At 32.0% G+C, this 11,477-nt stretch overlaps 1 long non-coding RNA gene across 1 annotated transcript; it reads left to right on the top strand.

Moving 5' to 3' along the window:
- The first annotated feature begins 10,683 nt into the window (after positions 1-10,683).
- LOC114336286 (uncharacterized) lies at positions 10,684-11,143 on the top strand. Its single transcript, XR_003653404.2, has 2 exons — positions 10,684-10,796; positions 10,866-11,143. It is a non-coding gene; the product is annotated as an uncharacterized LOC114336286 (long non-coding RNA).
- The last annotated feature ends 334 nt before the right edge of the window (positions 11,144-11,477 follow it).

The raw sequence follows: 11,477 nt of genomic DNA, 5'->3' as shown, positions 1-11,477 counted from the left end.
TATACTAATTTTAACAGTTTTTGAAAAATTCTAGCACAAATTTTAAACGTCGTTTTCTCGATATTTTGCTTTTTTGACTTATGACACTGTTTGAGCGGAAGTGCGCTATATTCGCCGTGTACAAGTACTTGGAAGGGATACGAGAAACGATCATGCGCGAATAGCGGAGAAATCTTGCAACTTTCTTAAATAATTCATATTGTAAAATTGTCAAATTGACGTATATTTCATATCTACTGTCAATGAAGAAGAAAAATTATAAGTTGGTCCATAATATTGATATGATATGCAATTATTATACATATAAAAGTAAATTTAATTATTTATTTGTATTTAATTTAATAATTAATTTTATTTACTACTTACAATTGTTTACCTTTTAATAACATAACCTTAATATTACTTTTTCTTCTTATAATTATTTTGGGCTATGGCCTTGACAATAATTGTCCAGTAGCCAGGACCAATATGATTGGCCAATATAATTAAAAGTGCGAAAAATGTTGCCGAGCTATGAAACCAGGCTCTTCCGACTTGCACGGTCCCAATATTTTCGATTCTGACAACCTGACTGAATTGAAAATTTGGCCAAATACAATCTTAAAGTTTAGGAAAAGGCCCGTCAATCTATGTATCAACCATCCATTTTCGTCCAAGGGTGTGGGTTTTACAGCCCTTCCCATTTTTGGTCTGCTTTTCGTTCTCGTCCCCCAAAACTCCCAAAAATTTCGAACATCTTAGTTTGATCTCTGCGGCTTCTGATAGTATTGATCACCTACGTTTCCAACGAACGGAAATAAATTTTCTAATTTTGAAAATCGGTTATACCATTCAAAAGTTACGAGCTGCTCAGAAATTTGACTCGATTTATATTTAAAAAGGGGAAATATTTTAACTAATATTTTATTGATATCTTCGTCTGAATATCTGCTTACACAACATTAAACTTAACAACCAAAGTGATAACAAACTGAATGAAATTATAACATTAACAGAAGAACAACAAGGTTTTAGGTCGGGAAGATCATGCACTGACGCTATTTTTATGAGGTAAGTTCAATTGAAATCATTAAAATGCAACAAACCGGCATATTTGTGTTTTGTGGACCTTAAGAAAGCATTTGACAGGGTCAAATTAAAGGACGTTGTCTATTTGTTACACTCAAGAGAGGTACCTCTATGAATAATTAAAACGATCGAAAACATCTACCAGAACAACACAATAAAAGTAAAAGTAGAAGATAAACTAACTGACCCAATTGAAGCTGGCATTGAAATAAGATAGGGGAATTCCTTGAGTCCTTTATTGTTCAACCTGATCATGGATGAAATAATAAAAAAGGCAAGAAGTAGGAAAGGATACCAACTGGGAGAAAAACAACTTAATAAAATAATCTGCTATGCAGACGATGCGATACTAGTCTCTCAAAGTGAAGATTATTTACAACGTATGCTGCATCAATTTAACATAACCGCCAGAAAATTTAACATGTTAATTTCCCCAAAAAAGACAAAATGCATGGTTATAACAGCAAATCCAATAAGATGTAAATTGGAGCTGGAGGGCCAGATAATAGAACAAGTGATGAAGTTTAAATATCTAGGCATCACACTATCTATGTAGCTACGGAAGGCTCGAAACAGAAGTGGAAGATCAAGTGAATAGAGCAAACAGAGCCGCAGGTTGCCTGAATGACACAATATGGAGAAATAAAAATATCGGAAAAGAAATAAAAGGCAGAATTTACAAGAGAGTTACCAGACCAATAATTGAAATACACAGAGAGGACAAAAAGATTGCTAGAAACAACGGAGATGAAAACCCTTCGAAAAATCGATGGTAAGGCTCTATGGGATAGAGCTAGAAGTACAGATATACGACGGAGATGCAATGTGGACAACATTAATAACTGGGTAAGAAACAGAAGAATAGAATGGAATGACAACAAATAGAGTAGTAAGGACAGCGAGAGACGGTTCCCCAATAGGAAGACGATCGGTTGGAAGACCATGAAAACATGCCTATACATAAAGAAGAAGAAGAAGAAGAAGAAGAAGAAGAAGAAGAAGAAGAAGAAGATTATTTGGTAAACTGTGCTGTTCACTTTGACAAGTTGAAAGACATTAGATGTGATAAATGTCACTGAATGTTTATTTAGGTACAAAGACTTGAATTTTGTATGTAAGTATGTAGTAAAAAATAATCTTACGAATATCACACGATACTCAAAATAAATAAGAAACTAATGCTCCAATTTGTTTCTCAAACTTGTTTCCATTCGGCAATACACACTCGAGCCCTGTGACAGAATTAAAATATTAGTTAAAATTATTTATAAAAATACAGTTCTATTCATGAAATAATTTTACCGAATTTCACTTGAGCGCTTAAAATTGCCGATATGTATTGCCCTCGTGACAATTTGACATTAGATGCAGAACTAAAAGTTTAATATGGTTCATTTTCTTAAATGTGACAGTTGTCAAAACTAGGAAACTCGTTGTAATTAAACAGAAACAAAATAAGCTGCTTTTTCTCATGAGGATCTTTCAGTGCGTCACAGTTTTTCGATTTCTTTCTAATGCATTAAATTGCATGTGACAGAAAAAACGCACGTCGGTGATTACATTTCGTCGGTGACATTTATAACATTTATTCTAGTTGTCAATAGATGGCGAAAAAAAAATTATTTACGAATTATATAATACAGGGGTGGCCAAACTGTGGCTCGCGAGCCACATGTGGCTCTTTGAAGGATTATTTGTGGCTCTCAATAAATGTAGCTGAATTACTTTTAATTTTTGTGTTAAATGTCTTAAATTATTGACAAAAAATATAGAAGACTAGGTGTAACATTAGGACTTGGACAAGGAGACCCCGTATCACCATTGCTATTCAATTTGGCCTTAGAATATGTAACAGTAAAGTATCATCTGAGCTGACAGGAGGATTTTCGAATCGAGGATCAAAACTATTGTTGGTTTTGCTGATGATTTAGAACTGCTGCTCATTCTACAAGAGATGTGAGAGAGGTATTTTTACAACTCAAGGAAGAAGCAGGTAGTCTGGGTACGAAATACATACCTACTACAAAATCCAAGACCAAGGGTTAAGCAGAACGAAACTATTAATGACCACAACTTCGAAGTAGTAAAAGAGTTTAAATATCTAGGGGCGGTAATCACAGATGACAGCCACATATAAAAAGAGGTCTCAACAAGGATAGCTGGGTGAAATAGAGCAATATACTCCCTATCATCATTATTAAGATCCAAGTTGCCAAAAAGACAATCTAAATTTGCATTGTGCATGCCAGTTATTCGCTCAATTATAACACATGAGTGGAACATGGATTATACATATCTACATCAGCAGGAAATAAATATGCTGCTGGTTTTTAAAAGTAAAGGTCTCAGAATGATATTTGGCCCTCAAAGTGATAAATTGACAGGAGAGCGGAGAAGGTACCGCACAACTGAATTGGTGACTGTGTGGTACTGAAAACATCGTCAGACATATAAAAGCTAACCGGATAAGATGAGCAAATCATGTGGTAAAGTCAGAGGAAGACAGAATGTCAAAAACAGTGTTTTTTGATAGACCAGACGGTAGAAGATCAGTAGGCCGTCCCAGACAAAGATGGAAATTAGATGCAGAATCGAGGTATCCTGAAATAGTAAAGGCTGCTTTTAGAAAATATTTGCATATTTGAAACAGCGATGTAAACCATTTTATTTCACTTTAAAATTCGTGAAATCAAGCACCGAGAAAAAAAATTTCTCACTGAAGGAAAAATACCATTTTTACACTTTTTAAATAATTGTTTAATCGCAGCTCGCGAAAAATTTCAAATTTTGAAAAATGGCTCGGCCTATCATGTAGCTTGGCCACCCCTGATAATATAATATATCTACGAATATAATCTGTACTATTTATAAGACTATACAAATCAAAGAAAATAACATTTTATAAATGCAATAAACCCAATTGATTTGATTTTATGTCAAATTGCAAATAAAATGTGACAACAATGACAATGTCATGTCACTAAAATGCATATTATCACGGACTTACCTTTTTTTCTATCATTTGTGACGCACTGAAAAATGCTCATGAAAAGAAGCATACCTGAAAATTATTCAAAGTATAATAATGTAGGTAGAATATTCCTCCTGGGTATAATAATCATCTGATTGGACAGACTTAAACACGTGATGAAAAATCTTACTACATACACGATTAAAATCATTAAAAAATAATAAACATTAATATAACTAGAGAGTGAGAATAAATTGACAATAATGCGATAATTTTTCGAAAACTTGTTGCCTGGCAGTAGACACGAGAGCCCGCAGGGCTCGAGTGACTATTGCCGAATGGAAACAAGTTTGAGAAAAAAATTGGAGCATTATTTTCTTATTTTTTATTCTTACTATCGTGTGATATTCGACAGATTATTTTTTAATATTTACATACAAAAATCAAGTCTTTGTATAAAAACATTCAGTGATATTTATCCAAATTAATGTGACACACATTTTTCAACTTGTCAAAGTGAACAATACAGTTTAGCAAACATTCAGACGAATATATCAATAAAATATTAGTTAAAATTATTGATTGAAGTCAAAATCATTAAAAAGTAATCGATGTAAATTGTAAATTTCACAATATTTCAACAACCGGTCTAATATTTTTGATGAATGATTAAAATCATCACCTCCCTGCTAAAGACTAATGAAATCAGCCGCAAATGGCTTGAAAGAAGATTGACGTGAAATGTTCATTTTAAGGCGAAAGGGGAAGGTCTTAAAATGTTCCTGATGAGTTTACCCCGATAACGGAGTTGACAGTTTTCTCATCTTTATTTAAAGTCTATACCGCAGGGCTTTTAATAAATTTACTTCTTCATGTTTATGTAGGTGTTTATTATCAAGTAAGTCTTACATTAATGGGTTGTCAGATTGGCATTCCTTAAGCACCCCCATTTTCTTTTAGCATTCAAGCTAGCAGAATTTCTTTTATCAGAATGTGTACAATGGTTTCAATACATTGGTCGCCAAATGCTGATGATGGTTTTAATGTAGGAGTGTGCGTACACAGCTGGATGCTGGGTCTAGAAAACGGTACATCCTAGAGACTTAAAGCAAGAGTGCGATTTAGTACTAGAATACCTCAGGATTTAATAATTCAGTGTCAAAAATACTTAATAGTTAAAGACAAAAAAGTTATGAGATAAAATAACCGTTATTCTACCCAAAATGGACGCCTATGAAAGGTGCTTGAAATTCGAAATTGATAGAGCCGATTTATCTCTGGAAGATTAATAGGCGTACCAGTTTTCGTTTTTCTAAATAGAAGATTTCTGGAGCTATTTTAAAAAAACTAATTACAAGACGCCATCTTTAAAGGCCTCTAGCTCCCCTAGGAAGCATTTTCGAACTCAATGATTTGGGTTAAATTACCTTAAAATTATCTGAGGAATCTCCGGTCTTCGTTTGTCGGAAGAGTTTCTAGACACCCTGTATGTTCAGACACGAGGGATATAACTGCCTTCAACTAATAATGGAAGGAAAATATAAGGAAACTAAAACTCCAGTACTATAGTACTAAACTTTAGTACTATTCAGTACAAAAATACAATTATGTATATTAGAAAATAGAAGGAACATGAAATAAAAATTGTATATAATGGGGAAAATATTACAAATTAAAACAAAGTTGGAAGTCGTTAGAAAAAAAAAATTGCCGAGCGTGTGTATTTTCAATAAACGTGTCAGTTTCCCATTAAAGTGTCCCATTATTCCCAAGTCAAACATTACACCGATATATACCCGCATAATAATCACATACAGGAAAAAATGATTAATTGCCATCCAACACACTAACCAGTGAACAACTAGAACACAAAGAAAGACGAAAGGGCCCCAACCTCTCGTCCTCGTCTATGTAAACCTGCGTCGCGTGCGTATGTACCCACGATTTTTTTGCCGTTGTATATAGGGTGAGGCAGATATACGGCCTATTAGAATTATCTCGAGAACTAAAGGCAACAGAATCATGAAAATCGGAATGAAGGGGTTTTGAAGAGTGATTAATAGTGATTATTTAACGAAAATATTTTCATCTATTTGCTACTGCCGGTTATACCGGAAGTTGCTTATAACTTCGTTTTTTTTTTAAGTGGGACACCCTCTATATTTTTATATTTTTGTAATGTTATACAATACATTTGTATATGTTAAAAGATAATAACGTTTTTTTATTAATTTCGTAGCAACTTTCACACCCTGTAGAATTGTAGTAGTTTGATATCAAAAACTCTAGTTATGTTCAAATGATTTTTAATATAGTCTACTATTGTTAAAAATTAATAGTATAGTATAGCTAAATGTTGAATTTTAGTATACAGTACTTTCTGAGTTTTCTTAAATGGAGCACCCTGTATTTTAGTATTGTAATGAAATGATATTTTGGTACTTTTTTATTTCTTAAGCATTCCCTATACCTAACTGATTTAATTTGTGCTTAATTATTGTTAATCGCACCAACAATGTTAGCTACGTAAGTATTTTGATAGTTCAACCATTATTGGTAATTCTAAGGATCAGTCTAGATGAATATGTATTTATTTCCGAAAAATTATTTGTGATTGAATAGTTTCACGGCCAACCTAATAAAATTTCACGTATTTTTTGTTGCAATTAATGTTTGGCTTAAATCACCAATAACTCACAAATTAAAACAGTTAGGTATAGGGAATGCTTAAGAAATAAAAAAGTTCCATAAAATATCATTTAATTACAACAATAAAATACAGGGTGTTCTATTTAAGAAAACTCAGAAAATACTCATTCAGTTTCGACCAATCCGGTATACTAAAATTCAACATTGAGCTATACTAATAATTTTTAACAATAGTAGACTATATTAAAAGTCATTTGAACATAAATCATTTTGATGTAAAACTACTACTATTATACAGGGTGTGAATGTTGTTACCAAATTAAGAAAAAAAACGTAATTATCTTTTAAACTACCCTGTCTACTTCTTCTTCAAGTGCCGTCTTCTAATCGAAGAGTTCTATAGAACTGCATCTAAACCAGTCCCTTAAATTCTTTAACCATGACACTCTCCTTCTTCCTATACTCCTTCTGCCTCTTATCTTTCCCTGTATTATCAGTCTTAGCATTTCATATCGCGGTCCCCTCATTACGTGTCCCAGATAATGTAACTTTCTTATTTTTATTGTGTTTATTATTTCGCATTCTTTACCCATTTCTCGCAATACTTCTGTGTTCGTTTTCCTCTGTGTCCATGCTATTCTAAGCATCCTTCTGTAACACCACATTTCAAATGACTGTAGCTTATTTATGTGTTCTTGCTTTAATGTCCAGCTTTCAAGTCCATATTGTAGTATCGAGAACACGTGACATCTTAAAGCTCTTACTCTCAGTTCTAAGCTAAGGTCTTTGTTGCAGAGAACTGTTTTCATTTTTACAAACGCATTTCTTGCTATTTCTATCCTGGTCCTTATTTCTGTTGTTTGATCATTTTTCTCTGAAATCCAGGTTCCTAGGTATTTGTATTTATCAACCCTTTCTATCGGTACATTTCCCAAATGTATGCTTGTTTGTATGTTTGTTTTCTTAGTTATTAAGTATATTCAAATGGGAAATAAGCCACAATTTTACCTAAAAATGATTTTATTAACGTTTCGACGCCCAAGTCGGGTGTCGTTGTCAAAATACAAAATAATACTAAATAAATAAAAATGTTGTTGCTTAGTAAAAAATTCTTCTAATAATTTATTTAATCTGACTCATTTATATCGGCAATTCAGACACGTATTATACATTTTAAAGTAGACGACTTTAAAATGATATTGCCAATATTGATGAGTTGCGTTCCTGGGACGACTTTACTAAATAATAAAAACGTTAATAAAATCATTTTTAGGTAAAATTGTGGCTTATTTCCCATTTGAATATACTTGATTATAAAAATGCCACAAGAAAATAGCTTCAGAACAACATTCTTAGTTATTATATTATCATGTATTTGGTCTTTTTTATATTCATTTTTGGCTACCCTGTATAACATTACAAAACTTCATATTTTAAGAAAGAAGACATCGAAGAGAATCCCTAATGTAAAAATATACAGGGTTTCCCATTAAAAAAAGATGTTATAAGTAACTTCCAGTATAACCGGAAGTATTTTCATTAAATAGATCACTCTTCAAAACCCCTTCATTTCAATTTTCATGATTCTGTTGCCTTTAGTTCTCGAGATATTTCTAATAGGCCTTTTATCTGCCTCGCCCTGTATAGATAGGTACACTAAGAGAACAACTACTATTTCAGTAGTGAAAACTCTTGTTTCAATAAATATTCGGGAAATATAGTCACAACAGCGAACTTGCATAAAAATTGAAATTCGAAAAAAATGCTTTATATCACAACAGAACATAATTTAAAACATTACAGAAAAAAAGTTGTTTTTGTCTTTCGTTTAGTAAAGACGATTAAAATCGAGAGTAAAATTCAAATTATAGCAGTCAGCCCAAAACGCGCACTCTTTGGTCGTGACGTCATGTCATTGTAATGTTTGAACTCCGCGTCATTAATTCATTAGGTTTGGTATTCGTTTACTTGTTGTAATCATTTTATTGTGTAAAAATTTTTATCTCAGTTTTATAAATCTTTAGATAGTTGCTGTGAACTATATATTTCATAATATTTGAGTGTTTTTGTTAAAACATTTTTTTTTAAATGACCGAAGAGTGTTTCTAAAGGGCGGTATGATAACTTAGCCATTATAGTCAGGGATCCCAGGCCTATTTTCACCATTTACTACTAACAAGCTAATTTTTCGTGAGTAGCTTCATTTTAACGAAAAGCCCAACTTTTTTCCTTACAACAATTTCCGTATGTGGTAGATAACAAATATAGCAGGGATAGTCCAGCCGGGTAGACGAATAACAGGCATAACCTTGCTTGCTGAGCTGCCCCAAATTTTATTTTTCTAATCTTTAGGAAGGGTCAATAGTAGTGTAAATTTAAAATCTCGACTGAATTCCGCCGTTGCGCTAGCCGTCATTTTGATTTTAAACGGGAACCGTTTTTGCTCAATATCTCCGCCATTTTCAACTTCTCGACAAAAAGTATAAGAATTAAAATTGTTGAAAATGTGATTTTCTATAATTTCTTTCATTACAAATTTTTTTGTGCGGTCGATATTTTCAGAGTTATGGAGGAAAATAATAAGTTACTACAACGTACACAAAGTGATATATAATTTTATATTAGACATGAGAAATGGCATTATAAAATTCACAAGGGTTCGCGCGCTTTTTCAATCGTTTGAAATGATTTACATACAAAGATTTTAAATTTGTACTTCCAAGTTATTATGAGGTTTTGAGGCGTAAAATTTTGGAAATCTTATTTACGAAACTCAACATTATTATGTAATACAAAAATGCACAAAAATGTGCAAGTTCCCTATAAGGTTGTTGTAACATTAAAAACGTCACATATTTTTTATTTTTATTCAAATAATTATTCCATTACACTTTCTGTTGTTTTTATTCATTTGTAAACTTTCTGTTTTGTTTGACTATTTTTCTTATAAAAATAGTTGGCAGTTGGAATTTAATTTTGAGAACGTCAAACAGTAGTTAATTAAGAAATGTAATTTTCATTACACCAACAATTGTGGCTCAACCCCATATAAACATAATACCTACTGGACGAATTCCAGAAAACTCTTAACACATTGTATACCAAGCTGTCATCAAACAATACTTCCTTCAAGTTTCCTATATATTCGTAGGCAACTTTAAAACCCTCTTCTGAAAGGACGTAGCGAACCCTACAGAATTATTTTTCCTTTCCTGTTAAAACTCCACGATGTAATAAAATTTGAACCTTTTTTACTGAATGTTTTGTGTGGACTGCCCTTGTCTTGCTGAGATTTATACCCTTTTGTGAGGCTTCCAACAGAAAAAGGGATCATGAAAATACTCACAAATTGGAAAACATGAAAATACTTACGATTTATTACTTCATAACCCTAGTAATGTGCAAGTTCCCTATAAGGTTTTTGTAACATTAAAAACGTCACTTGTTTGTTATTTTTATTCAAATAATTATTCCATTACGATTTCTGTTGTTTTTATTCATTTGTTAACTCTCTGTTTTGTTTGATTATTTTTCTTATAAAAATAGTTGGCAATTGGAATTGTATTTTTCATTTTGAGAACGTCAAACAGTAGTTAATTAAGAAATGTAATTTTCATTACACCAACAATTGTGGCTCAATCCAAAATAAACATTAATACCTACTGTTGATTTTTTAACCAAGAGGAGTAAACTAAAAAGACAGATTCACACCCAAGAAAGTTACTAGAAAAGTCACCAAATTCATCTTCTTTTTTCGTTGATCATATCACCTTTCGATGATAATCCATACATATTATATTATACTAACACATCGCCAAAGAGTTCTAAAAACGACTGTTTTTATATAAAAGTAGACAAAACATCTAAAAATTAAAGGAATAATGCAGAAAACACAAAAAATCGCCGATATACTTAATTAACCTATAAAATGACAGAAGTGTCAAAATTTCATAAATGTCAACCCTAGTAATTGCCTACAGAACATAATATTATGTCTCAAATTGTCAAAATACAAGTAAGATATTTTTACTCGTCTTGATACAGTGGAATTTGAATGTATCGAGCCAATTGGACACTTAGAAATTGTAACACATTAAAATAGTAAATGGTACGTAAATTTGCTTTGCTTTGACTAATTTGAATAATAAAATAATTCTGATAGTAAAAATTTTGGCAGTAATCATTCCAAGGAGAAGAGAATATGCAGTATAATTAAACATCAAATCATGATCGAAATAGTTGATCAATTCAATTATGAGGGTAATTTTGTGGAAGAAAACGACAAACAACAAATCACAAGAATTGAAAACTTTCAAAACAGATGAAATTTAACACAACATGGCCATGCAATTTTCCGATTAACTCCTTGTTACTCAGACCTGAATCCAATTGAATTAGTGTGGGCATGTCTCAAACTATATATGCCACAAAAATATACATCTTTAATATTAAAAATGTTTAACTTTTTTGATGAGTTTGATAACTTACATGCATATGATCTGAATTGAAGTAAAAATTCTTCATTAGTACCTGAAACAAAAAATAAACGTTAGTATAGGTATCGCAGAATACCGTAATTCAATAAAATTTACGTCATTTACAGATTCTTTTCAGTTAAAATTATTGGCAAAAATAGAAGCTATGAAATTATCGGGGGTAATTAGACAAGTGCATAAAAATTATCGATAATTTTGCTTGAAAACGTATTGCCTAAAAACTACTAGAGTTCATTTTCATATTTTGGCGAAAGAGCCCGAATCTGAAGGAGGAGTGAACTGTATTGGAGACC

This window comes from Diabrotica virgifera, chromosome 8 (genome assembly GCF_917563875.1).
Source record: "Diabrotica virgifera virgifera chromosome 8, PGI_DIABVI_V3a".
NCBI lineage: Eukaryota > Metazoa > Arthropoda > Insecta > Coleoptera > Chrysomelidae > Diabrotica > Diabrotica virgifera.
This window is presented reverse-complemented; position numbering and strand designations above follow the sequence as displayed.